This window comes from Nothobranchius furzeri, chromosome 16 (genome assembly GCF_043380555.1).
Source record: "Nothobranchius furzeri strain GRZ-AD chromosome 16, NfurGRZ-RIMD1, whole genome shotgun sequence".
Taxonomy (NCBI): Eukaryota; Metazoa; Chordata; class Actinopteri; order Cyprinodontiformes; family Nothobranchiidae; genus Nothobranchius; species Nothobranchius furzeri.
Genome location: NC_091756.1, coordinates 19,072,951 through 19,085,355, shown reverse-complemented (window position 1 = coordinate 19,085,355; position 12,405 = coordinate 19,072,951).

Here is a 12,405-nt window from a genome sequence, read left to right as displayed (position 1 = left end):
GTTTGTTTTAATGTACTCCAACCAACAGCCCCTACAACCACAAAAAGGAATGGAGTCATTAGCACTTATGGTTTGTAAATGGCACCCAGAATTATGTTGCACGAAGCACAATTTCAGATCATTCTTGGTCCACTTGTGTGAAAACAAGGTCCAATCAGGCTGAAACGTTACAAAAAGGTAGAATCTATTGAGTTGTAAGTTATCTGAACGTTTCATGATGATCGCACATTCCTATAGGGGGTCAAACCATGTCCCAAAGGTCACCGGGCCTGGTGTCACTTTAAAGAAGTAGTCCAGTTACACCTTTGAGGGCTTATAACTTGGCTTCTGAATGTCCTAGAGAGATCAGGTTTGTTTTAGTGTACTCCAATCAACAGCCCCTACAACCTCAAAAAGGAATGGAGTCATTAGCACGTATGGTTTTTAAATGGCACCCAGAATTATGTTGCACGAAGCACAATTTCACATCATTCTGGGTTCATTTGTGTAAAAACAAGGTCCAATCAGACTGAAATGTTACAGGAAGGTAGAATCTATTGAGTTGTAAGTGATCTTAACGTTTCATGATAATAGCACTTTCCTAACGGGGTCAAACCATGTCCCAAAGGTCATCGGACTTGGTGTCAATTTAAAGTAGTCCAGTTACACCTTTGTGGGCTTATAACTTGGCTTCTGAATGTCCTAGAGAGATCAGGTTTGTTTTATTATACTCCAATCAACAGCCCCTACAACCACAAAAAGGAATGGAGTCATTAGCACTTATGGTTTTTAAATGGCACCCAGAATTATGTTGCACGAAGCACAATTTCACATCATTCTGGGTTCATTTGTGTGAAAACAAGGTCCAATCAGGCTGAAACGTTACAGGAAGGTAGAATCTATTGAGTTGTAAGTGATCTGAACGTTTCATGATGATAGCACTTTCCTAAGGGGGTCAAACCATGTCCGAAAGGTCACCGGATCTGGTGTCAATTTAAAGAAGTAGTCCAGTTACACATTTGTGGGCTTATAACTTCGCTCCTGAATGTCCTAGAGAGATCAGGTTTGTTTTAATGTACTCCAACCAACAGCCCCTACAACCACAAAAAGGAATGGAGTCATTAGCACTTATGGTTTTTAAATGGCACCCAGAATTATGTTGCACGAAGCACAATTTCACATCATTCTGGGTCCATTTGTGTGAAAACAAGGTTAATCAGGCTGAAACTTTACAAAAAGGTAGAATCTATTGAGTTGTAAGTGATCTGAACGTTTCATGATGATCGCACATTCCTATAGGGGGTCAAACCATGTCGCAAAGGTCACCGGGCCTGGTGTCACTTTAAAGAAGTAGTCCAGTTACACCTTTGAGGGCTTATAACTTGGCTTCTGAATATCCTAGAGAGATCAGGTTTGTTTTAGTGTACTCCAATCAACAGCCCCTACAACCTCAAAAAGGAATGGAGTCATTAGCACTTATGGTTTTTAAATGGCACCCAGAATTATGTTGCACGAAGCACAATTTCACATCATTCTGGGTTCATTTGTGTGAAAACAAGGTCCAATCAGGCTGAAATGTTACAGGAAGGTAGAATCTATTGAGTTGTAAGTGATCTGAACGTTTCATGTTGATAGCACTTTCCTAAGGGGGTCAAACCATGTCCCAAAGGTCACCGGATCTGGTGTCAATTTAAAGAAGTAGTCCAGTTACACCTTTGTGGGCTTTTAACTTGGCTTCTGAATGTCCTAGAGAGATCAGGTTTGTTTTAGTATACTCCAATCAACAGCCCCTACAACCACAAAAAGGAATGGAGTCATTAGCACTTATGGTTTGTAAATGGCACCCAGAATTATGTTGCACGAAGCACAATTTCACAGCATTCTGAGTCCATTTGTGTGAAAACAAGGTCCAATCAGGCTGAAACGCTACAAGAAGGTAGAATCTATTGAGTTGTAAGTGATCTGAACGTTTCAAGATGATCGCACATTCCTAAGGGGGTAAACCCATGTCCCAAAGGTCACCGGATCTGGTATCAATTTAAAGAAGTAGTCCAGTTACACCTTTGTGGGCTTATAACTTGGCTTCTGAATGTCCTAGAGAGATCAGGTTTGTTTTAGTGTACTCCAATCAACATCCCCTACAACCTCAAAAAGGAATGGAGTCATTAGCACTTATGGTTCTTAAATGGCACCCAGAATTATGCTGCACTAAGCACAATTTCACATCATTCTGGGTTCATTTGTGTGAAAACAAGGTCCAATCAGGCTGAAACGTTACAGGAAGGTAGAATCTATTGAGTTGTAAGTGATCTGAACGTTTCATGATGATAGCACTTTCCTAAAGGGGTCAAACCATGTCCCAAAGGTCACCGGATCTGGTGTCAATTTAAAGAAGTAGTCCAGTTACACATTTGTGGGCTTAGAACTTGGCTTCTGAATGTCCTAGAGAGATCAGGTTTGTTTTAATGTACTCCAACCAACAGCCCCTACAACCACAAAAAGGAATGGAGTCATTAGCACTTATGGTTTGTAAATGGCACCCAGAATTATGTTGCACGAAGCACAATTTCACATCATTCTGGGTCATTTGTGTGAAAGCAATGTACAATCAGGCTGAAATGTTACAGGAAGGTAGAATCTATTGAGTTGTAAGTGATCTGAACGTTTCATGATGATAGCACTTTCCTAAGGGGGTCAAACCATGTCCCAAAGGTCACCGGATCTGGTGTCAATTTAAAGAAGTAGTCCAGTTACACATTTGTTGGCTTATAACTTGGCTTCTGAATGTCCTAGAGAGATCAGGTTTGTTTTAGTATACTCCAATCAACAGCCCCTACAACCACAAAAAGGAATGGAGTCATTAGCACTTATGGTTTTTAAATGGCACCCAGAATTATGTTGCACGAAGCACAATTTCACATCATTCTGGGTTCATTTGTGTGAAAACAAGGTCCAATCAGGCTGAAACGTTACACAAGAAGGTAGAATCTATTGAGTTGTAAGTGATCTGAACGTTTCAAGATGATCGCACATTGCTATAGGGGGTCAAACCATGTCCCAAAGGTCACCGGGCCTGGTGTCACTTTAAAGAAGTAGTCCAGTTACACCTTTGTGGGCTTATAACTTGGCTTCTGAATGTCCTAGAGAGATCAGGTTTGTTTTAGTGTACTCCAATCAACATCCCCTACAACCTCAAAAAGGAATGGAGTCATTAGCACATATGGTTTTTAAATGGCACCCAGAATTATGCTGCACTAAGCACAATTTCACATCATTCTGGGTTCATTTGTGTGAAAACAAGGTCCAATCAGGCTGAAACGTTACAGGAAGGTAGAATCTATTGAGTTGTAAGTGATCTGAACGTTTCATGATGATCGCACATTCCTATAAGGGGTCAAACCATGTCCCAAAGGTCACCGGGCCTGGTGTCACTTTAAAGAAGTAGTCCAGTTACACCTTTGAGGGCTTATAATTTGGCTTCTGAATGTCCTAGAGAGATCAGGTTTGTTTTAGTGTACTCCAATCAACAGCCCCTACAACCACAAAAAGGAATGGAGTCATTAGCACTTATGGTTTTTAAATGGCACCCAGAATTATGTTGCACGAAGCACAATTTCACATCATTCTGGGTTCATTTGTGTGAAAACAAGGTCCAATCAGGCTGAAACGCTACAAGAAGGTAGAATCTACTGAGTTGTAAGTGATCTGAACGTTTCAAGATGATCGCACATTCCTAAGGGGGTAAAACCATGTCCCAAAGGTCACCAGATCTGGTGTCAATTTAAAGAAGTAGTCCAGTTACACATTTGTTGGCTTATAACTTGGCTTCTGAATGTCCTAGAGGGATCAGGTTTGTTTTAGTATACTCCAATCAACAGCCGCTACAACCACAAAAAGGAATGGAGTCATTAGCACTTATGGTTTGTAAATGGCACCCAGAATTATGTTGCACGAAGCACAATTTCACATCATTCTGGATCCATTTGTGTGAAAACAAGGTCCAATCAGGCTGAAACGCTACAAGAAGGTAGAATCTATTGAGTTGTAAGTGATCTGAACGTTTCAAGATGATCGCACATTCCTAAGGGGGTAAAACAGTGTCCCAAAGGTCACCGGATCTGGTGTCAATTTAAAGAAGTAGTCCAGTTACACATTTGTGGGCTTATAACTTGGCTTCTGAATGTCCTAGAGAGATCAGGTTTGTTTTAGTGTACTCCAATCAACATCCCCTACAACCTCAAAAAGGAATGGAGTCATTAGCACTTATGGTTTTTAAATGGCACCCAGAATTATGCTGCACTAAGCACAATTTCACATCATTCTGGGTTCATTTGTGTGAAAACAAGGTCCAATCAGGCTGAAACGTTACAGGAAGGTAGAGACTATTGAGTTGTAGGTGATCTGAACGTTTCATGATGATAGCACTTTCCTAAGGGGGTCAAACCATGTCCCAAAGGTCACCGGATCTGGTGTCAATTTAAAGAATTAGTCCAGTTACACATTTGTGGGCTTATAACTTGGCTTCTGAATGTCCTAGAGAGATCAGGTTTGTTTTAGTGTACTCCAATCAACAGCCCCTACAACCACAAAAAGGAATCGAGTCATTAGCACTTATGGTTTGTAAATGGCACCCAGAATTATGTTGCACGAAGCACAATTTCACATCATTCTGGGTTCATTTGTGTGAAAACAAGGTCCAATCAGGCTGAAACGTTACAGGAAGGTAGAATCTATTGAGTTGTAAGTGATCTGAACGTTTCATGATGATAGCACTTTCCTAAGGGGGTCAAACCATGTCCCAAAGGTCACCGGATCTGGTGTCAATTTAAAGAAGTAGTCCAGTTACACATTTGTGGGCTTATAACTTGGCTTCTGAATGTCCTAGAGAGATCAGGTTTGTTTTAATGTACTCCAGCCAACAGCCCCTACAACCACAAAAAGGAATGGAGTCATTAGCACTTACGGTTTTTAAATGGCACCCAGAATTATGTTGCACGAAGCACAATTTCACATCATTCTGGGTCCATTTGTGTGAAAACAAGGTCCAATCAGGCTGAAACGCTACAAGAAGGTAGAATCTATTGAGTTGTAAGTGATCTGAACGTTTCATGATAATAGCACTTTCCTAACGGGGTCAAACCATGTCCCAAAGGTCACCGGACCTGGTGTCAATTTAAAGTAGTCCAGTTACACCTTTGTGGGCTTATAACTTGGCTTCTGAATGTCCTAGAGAGATCAGGTTTGTTTTAGTATAGTCCAATCAACAGCCCCTACAACCACAAAAAGGAATGGAGTCATTAGCACTTATGGTTCTTAAATGGCACCCAGAATTATGCAGCACTAAGCACAATTTCAGATCATTCTTGGTCCACTTGTGTGAAAACAAGGTCCAATCAGGCTGAAACGTTACAAAAAGGTAGAATCTATTGAGTTGTAAGTGATCTGAACGTTTCATGATGATCGCACATTCCTATAGGGGGTCAAACCATGTCCCAAAGGTCACCGAACTGGTGTCACTTTAAAGAAGTAGTCCAGTTACACCTTTGAGGGCTTATAACTTGGCTTCTGAATGTCCTAGAGAGATCAGGTTTGTTTTAGTGTACTCCAATCAACAGCCCCTACAACCTCAAAAAGGAATGGAGTCATTAGCACGTATGGTTTTTAAATGGCACCCAGAATTATGTTGCACGAAGCACAATTTCACATCATTCTGGGTTCATTTGTGTGAAAACAAGGTCCAATCAGACTGAAATGTTACAGGAAGGTAGAATCTATTGAGTTGTAAGTGATCTGAACGTTTCATGATAATAGCACTTTCCTAACGGGGTCAAACCATGTCCCAAAGGTCACCGGACCTGGTGTCAATTTAAAGTAGTCCAGTTACACCTTTGTGGGCTTATAACTTGGCTTCTGAATGTCCTAGAGAGATCAGGTTTGTTTTATTATACTCCAATCAACAGCCCCTACAACCACAAAAAGGAATGGAGTCATTAGCACTTATGGTTTTTAAATGGCACCCAGAATTATGTTGCACGAAGCACAATTTCACATCATTCTGGGTCCATTTGTGTGAAAACAAGGTCCAATCAGGCTGAAACGCTACAAGAAGGTAGAATCTATTGAGTTGTAAGTGATCTGAACGTTTCAAGATGATCGCACATTCCGAAGGGGGTAAAACAGTGTCCCAAAGGTCACCGGATCTGGTGTCAATTTAAAGAAGTAGTCCAGTTACACATTTGTGGGCTTATAACTTGGCTTCTGAATGTCCTAGAGAGATCAGGTTTGTTTTAGTGTACTCCAATCAACATCCCCTACAACCTCAAAAAGGAATGGAGTCATTAGCACTTATGGTTTTTAAATGGCACCCAGAATTATGCTGCACTAAGCACAATTTCACATCATTCTGGGTTCATTTGTGTGAAAACAAGGTCCAATCAGGCTGAAACGTTACAGGAAGGTAGAATCTATTGAGTTGTAAGTGATCTGAACGTTTCATGATGATAGCACTTTCCTAAAGGGGTCAAACCATGTCCCAAAGGTCACCGGATCTGGTGTCAATTTAAAGAAGTAGTCCAGTTACACATTTGTGGGCTTAGAACTTGGCTTCTGAATGTCCTAGAGAGATCAGGTTTGTTTTAATGTACTCCAACCAACAGCCCCTACAACCACAAAAAGGAATGGAGTCATTAGCACTTATGGTTTGTAAATGGCACCCAGAATTATGTTGCACGAAGCACAATTTCACATCATTCTGGGTCATTTGTGTGAAAGCAATGTACAATCAGGCTGAAATGTTACAGGAAGGTAGAATCTATTGAGTTGTAAGTGATCTGAACGTTTCATGATGATAGCACTTTCCTAAGGGGGTCAAACCATGTCCCAAAGGTCACCGGATCTGGTGTCAATTTAAAGAAGTAGTCCAGTTACACATTTGTTGGCTTATAACTTGGCTTCTGAATGTCCTAGAGAGATCAGGTTTGTTTTAGTATACTCCAATCAACAGCCCCTACAACCACAAAAAGGAATGGAGTCATTAGCACTTATGGTTTTTAAATGGCACCCAGAATTATGTTGCACGAAGCACAATTTCACATCATTCTGGGTTCATTTGTGTGAAAACAAGGTCCAATCAGGCTGAAACGTTACACAAGAAGGTAGAATCTATTGAGTTGTAAGTGATCTGAACGTTTCAAGATGATCGCACATTGCTATAGGGGGTCAAACCATGTCCCAAAGGTCACCGGGCCTGGTGTCACTTTAAAGAAGTAGTCCAGTTACACCTTTGTGGGCTTATAACTTGGCTTCTGAATGTCCTAGAGAGATCAGGTTTGTTTTAGTGTACTCCAATCAACATCCCCTACAACCTCAAAAAGGAATGGAGTCATTAGCACATATGGTTTTTAAATGGCACCCAGAATTATGCTGCACTAAGCACAATTTCACATCATTCTGGGTTCATTTGTGTGAAAACAAGGTCCAATCAGGCTGAAACGTTACAGGAAGGTAGAATCTATTGAGTTGTAAGTGATCTGAACGTTTCATGATGATCGCACATTCCTATAAGGGGTCAAACCATGTCCCAAAGGTCACCGGGCCTGGTGTCACTTTAAAGAAGTAGTCCAGTTACACCTTTGAGGGCTTATAATTTGGCTTCTGAATGTCCTAGAGAGATCAGGTTTGTTTTAGTGTACTCCAATCAACAGCCCCTACAACCACAAAAAGGAATGGAGTCATTAGCACTTATGGTTTTTAAATGGCACCCAGAATTATGTTGCACGAAGCACAATTTCACATCATTCTGGGTTCATTTGTGTGAAAACAAGGTCCAATCAGGCTGAAACGCTACAAGAAGGTAGAATCTACTGAGTTGTAAGTGATCTGAACGTTTCAAGATGATCGCACATTCCTAAGGGGGTAAAACCATGTCCCAAAGGTCACCAGATCTGGTGTCAATTTAAAGAAGTAGTCCAGTTACACATTTGTTGGCTTATAACTTGGCTTCTGAATGTCCTAGAGGGATCAGGTTTGTTTTAGTATACTCCAATCAACAGCCGCTACAACCACAAAAAGGAATGGAGTCATTAGCACTTATGGTTTGTCAATGGCACCCAGAATTATGTTGCACGAAGCACAATTTCACATCATTCTGGATCCATTTGTGTGAAAACAAGGTCCAATCAGGCTGAAACGCTACAAGAAGGTAGAATCTATTGAGTTGTAAGTGATCTGAACGTTTCAAGATGATCGCACATTCCTAAGGGGGTAAAACAGTGTCCCAAAGGTCACCGGATCTGGTGTCAATTTAAAGAAGTAGTCCAGTTACACATTTGTGGGCTTATAACTTGGCTTCTGAATGTCCTAGAGAGATCAGGTTTGTTTTAGTGTACTCCAATCAACATCCCCTACAACCTCAAAAAGGAATGGAGTCATTAGCACTTATGGTTTTTAAATGGCACCCAGAATTATGCTGCACTAAGCACAATTTCACATCATTCTGGGTTCATTTGTGTGAAAACAAGGTCCAATCAGGCTGAAACGTTACAGGAAGGTAGAGACTATTGAGTTGTAGGTGATCTGAACGTTTCATGATGATAGCACTTTCCTAAGGGGGTCAAACCATGTCCCAAAGGTCACCGGATCTGGTGTCAATTTAAAGAATTAGTCCAGTTACACATTTGTGGGCTTATAACTTGGCTTCTGAATGTCCTAGAGAGATCAGGTTTGTTTTAGTGTACTCCAATCAACAGCCCCTACAACCACAAAAAGGAATGGAGTCATTAGCACTTATGGTTTGTAAATGGCACCCAGAATTATGTTGCACGAAGCACAATTTCACATCATTCTGGGTTCATTTGTGTGAAAACAAGGTCCAATCAGGCTGAAACGTTACAGGAAGGTAGAATCTATTGAGTTGTAAGTGATCTGAACGTTTCATGATGATAGCACTTTCCTAAGGGGGTCAAACCATGTCCCAAAGGTCACCGGATCTGGTGTCAATTTAAAGAAGTAGTCCAGTTACACATTTGTGGGCTTATAACTTGGCTTCTGAATGTCCTGGAGAGATCAGGTTTGTTTTAATGTACTCCAGCCAACAGCCCCTACAACCACAAAAAGGAATGGAGTCATTAGCACTTACGGTTTTTAAATGGCACCCAGAATTATGTTGCACGAAGCACAATTTCACATCATTCTGGGTCCATTTGTGTGAAAACAAGGTCCAATCAGGCTGAAACGCTACAAGAAGGTAGAATCTATTGAGATGTAAGTGATCTGAACGTTTCATGATAATAGCACTTTCCTAACGGGGTCAAACCATGTCCCAAAGGTCACCGGACCTGGTGTCAATTTAAAGTAGTCCAGTTACACCTTTGTGGGCTTATAACTTGGCTTCTGAATGTCCTAGAGAGATCAGGTTTGTTTTAGTATAGTCCAATCAACAGCCCCTACAACCACAAAAAGGAATGGAGTCATTAGCACTTATGGTTCTTAAATGGCACCCAGAATTATGCAGCACTAAGCACAATTTCAGATCATTCTTGGTCCACTTGTGTGAAAACAAGGTCCAATCAGGCTGAAACGTTACAAAAAGGTAGAATCTATTGAGTTGTAAGTGATCTGAACGTTTCATGATGATCGCACATTCCTATAGGGGGTCAAACCATGTCCCAAAGGTCACCGAACTGGTGTCACTTTAAAGAAGTAGTCCAGTTACACCTTTGAGGGCTTATAACTTGGCTTCTGAATGTCCTAGAGAGATCAGGTTTGTTTTAGTGTACTCCAATCAACAGCCCCTACAACCTCAAAAAGGAATGGAGTCATTAGCACGTATGGTTTTTAAATGGCACCCAGAATTATGTTGCACGAAGCACAATTTCACATCATTCTGGGTTCATTTGTGTGAAAACAAGGTCCAATCAGACTGAAATGTTACAGGAAGGTAGAATCTATTGAGTTGTAAGTGATCTGAACGTTTCATGATAATAGCACTTTCCTAACGGGGTCAAACCATGTCCCAAAGGTCACCGGACCTGGTGTCAATTTAAAGTAGTCCAGTTACACCTTTGTGGGCTTATAACTTGGCTTCTGAATGTCCTAGAGAGATCAGGTTTGTTTTATTATACTCCAATCAACAGCCCCTACAACCACAAAAAGGAATGGAGTCATTAGCACTTATGGTTTTTAAATGGCACCCAGAATTATGTTGCACGAAGCACAATTTCACATCATTCTGGGTCCATTTGTGTGAAAACAAGGTCCAATCAGGCTGAAACGCTACAAGAAGGTAGAATCTATTGAGTTGTAAGTGATCTGAACGTTTCAAGATGATCGCACATTCCTAAGGGGGTAAAACAGTGTCCCAAAGGTCACCGGATCTGGTGTCAATTTAAAGAAGTAGTCCAGTTACACATTTGTGGGCTTATAACTTGGCTTCTGAATGTCCTAGAGAGATCAGGTTTGTTTTAGTGTACTCCAATCAACATCCCCTACAACCTCAAAAAGGAATGGAGTCATTAGCACTTATGGTTTTTAAATGGCACCCAGAATTATGCTGCACTAAGCACAATTTCACATCATTCTGGGTTCATTTGTGTGAAAACAAGGTCCAATCAGGCTGAAACGTTACAGGAAGGTAGAGACTATTGAGTTGTAGGTGATCTGAACGTTTCATGATGATAGCACTTTCCTAAGGGGGTCAAACCATGTCCCAAATGTCACCGGATCTGGTGTCAATTTAAAGAATTAGTCCAGTTACACATTTGTGGGCTTATAACTTGGCTTCTGAATGTCCTAGAGAGATCAGGTTTGTTTTAGTGTACTCCAATCAACAGCCCCTACAACCACAAAAAGGAATGGAGTCATTAGCACTTATGGTTTGTAAATGGCACCCAGAATTATGTTGCACGAAGCACAATTTCACATCATTCTGGGTTCATTTGTGTGAAAACAAGGTCCAATCAGGCTGAAACGTTACAGGAAGGTAGAATCTATTGAGTTGTAAGTGATCTGAACGTTTCATGATGATAGCACTTTCCTAAGGGGGTCAAACCATGTCCCAAAGGTCACCGGATCTGGTGTCAATTTAAAGAAGTAGTCCAGTTACACATTTGTGGGCTTATAACTTGGCTTCTGAATGTCCTAGAGAGATCAGGTTTGTTTTAATGTACTCCAGCCAACAGCCCCTACAACCACAAAAAGGAATGGAGTCATTAGCACTTATGGTTTTTAAATGGCACCCAGAATTATGTTGCACGAAGCACAATTTCACATCATTCTGGGTCCATTTGTGTGAAAACAAGGTCCAATCAGGCTGAAACGCTACAAGAAGGTAGAATCTATTGAGTTGTAAGTGATCTGAACGTTTCATGATAATAGCACTTTCCTAACGGGGTCAAACCATGTCCCAAAGGTCACCGGACCTGGTGTCAATTTAAAGTAGTCCAGTTACACCTTTGTGGGCTTATAACTTGGCTTCTGAATGTCCTAGAGAGATCAGGTTTGTTTTAGTATAGTCCAATCAACAGCCCCTACAACCACAAAAAGGAATGGAGTCATTAGCACTTATGGTTCTTAAATGGCACCCAGAATTATGCAGCACTAAGCACAATTTCACATCATTCTGGGTTCATTTGTGTGAAAACAAGGTCCAATCAGGCTGAAACGTTACAGGAAGGTAGAATCTATTGAGTTGTAAGTGATCTGAACGTTTCATGATAATAGCACTTTCCTAAAGGGGTCAAACCATGTCCCAAAGGTCACCGGATCTGGTGTCAATTTAAAGAAGTAGTCCAGTTACACATTTGTGGGCTTAGAACTTGGCTTCTGAATGTCCTAGAGAGATCAGGTTTGTTTTAATGTACTCCAACCAACAGCCCCTACAACCACAAAAAGGAATGGAGTCATTAGCACTTATGGTTTGTAAATGGCACCCAGAATTATGTTGCACGAAGCACAATTTCAGATCATTCTTGGTCCACTTGTGTGAAAACAAGGTCCAATCAGGCTGAAACGTTACAAAAAGGTAGAATCTATTGAGTTGTAAGTGATCTGAACGTTTCATGATGATCGCACATTCCTATAGGGGGTCAAACCATGTCCCAAAGGTCACCGGGCCTGGTGTCACTTTAAAGAAGTAGTCCAGTTACACCTTTGAGGGCTTATAACTTGGCTTCTGAATGTCCTAGAGAGATCAGGTTTGTTTTAGTGTACTCCAATCAACAGCCCCTACAACCTCAAAAAGGAATGGAGTCATTAGCACGTATGGTTTTTAAATGGCACCCAGAATTATGTTGCACGAAGCACAATTTCACATCATTCTGGGTTCATTTGTGTGAAAACAAGGTCCAATCAGACTGAAATGTTACAGGAAGGTAGAATCTATTGAGTTGTAAGTGATCTGAACGTTTCATGATAATAGCACTTTCCTAA